This window comes from Artibeus jamaicensis, unplaced genomic scaffold, assembly GCF_021234435.1.
Source record: "Artibeus jamaicensis isolate MK-2021 breed Jamaican fruit bat unplaced genomic scaffold, CSHL_Jam_final scaffold_3047, whole genome shotgun sequence".
In the NCBI taxonomy this organism is placed as follows: Eukaryota; Metazoa; Chordata; class Mammalia; order Chiroptera; family Phyllostomidae; genus Artibeus; species Artibeus jamaicensis.
The window spans coordinates 321,463-322,948 of NW_026522035.1; positions in this window are offsets into that span (position 1 = coordinate 321,463).

Here is a 1,486-nt window from a genome sequence, read left to right on the forward strand (position 1 = left end):
AATAAACTAAGTAGAAAAGGAGGAAAGTGTCATTAGGTAATGTTTTTAGTGGAACTGCTATTCTGAAATGTTTTAACTCTTCATGAAAATTAGTTTCATGTAAGTATGAACTTAATGATTGAACACTATTTTTTCAGTCACTTTAAGGTCACAGAAAAATTACAAAAAGGTACAGAGATTTCCAACTCACCTCCTGCCCCCACATAAACACAGCCTCCTTCATTATGAACTTCCCCACAAGAGTGGTAGGTATATTTCTTACCCCTGATAAGCCTACATGGATCATTCACATTCCCACTGAACTGTAGGATTTACTCTCTGTATTGTACATTCCACTGGTTTACACAAATGTATAATGGCATGTATACATCATTATAGATACTGTCATCGAGACTAATTTCAATGATCTACAAATTCTCTGTGCTCTTCTTAGTCATCCAAACTGCTCCCATCAACCCCAGGCAATGACTGGGTTTGTTTTTTTTTTTTGTCTCCACAGTTTTGCCTTTTCCAGAATGTCATACAGTTGGAACCATGTAGTATGTGGCCTTTTCAGATTGGCTTTTTTTTTGTAGTAAGATACATTTAACTTTTCTTTTTTATTTCATAGCTTGACAGCTTATTTCTTTTCAGTACTAAATATTAACACATTGTTGGGATAGACCACCATTTAACCATCCACCTACTGATGGACATTTTGGAAGCTTCCAAGTTTTAACTTAGAATAAAGTTGCTATAAACACCTGTGGGCAAGTTTTTGTGTGGACATAACTTTTTGACTCCTTTGGGTAAAATCCCAGGACCACGGTTACTGGATTATATGGTAAGAGTATGTATAGTAAAAAACTGTCAAACCACCTTATTGAAATATCCCATACATGTATTTCCATTCCATTCTGTAACAGTTGACCAAGAAAGTTCCCTGCTCCCCTTTGCTGCATGTCTAAGCCCCAGAGAGGGAAAGCATGCACCAGCACAACAGGTGGTCCTCACACCTGCTTAGCTCACACACTCCCTGCTGGGACCATGACCCTGAGCCTGCATGTGCTTCTCTCCTTTGTCCTGCTGCCCCATGTATCTGCAAGACTCATGTACATGTTGGATCCACTTATGGAACTTCCCTTATACAATACAAGTGCAAAGAGAAAATTATTAAGAATTTCAAGAAAGTGATGACAGAATATTAAACCAAGACCAGGATTCCTTCTGCAACTGCACAGGTCACATGCCCAGGAAGCTGGATCTGCTCCCAGTTTTACTGGGGTCTCTCCATTTGTCTTCGCCTTAATTTTTAGGGTTCTATCCTTCTATCAGTGTCCTTATATTATAATAAAGACAGTGCAGCTTAGAATTCAATTGTTCCACATGCAAGTTGAAACTTTAGGTTTGGTGGCCAAAAGTCTTTCTCTCTGGCTACAGCAGATGAGGGTGTTTTCAGGGTAGTCCTGGAAGCTTTCTGCTCCCTTTCCCACATGTGAATATGTTA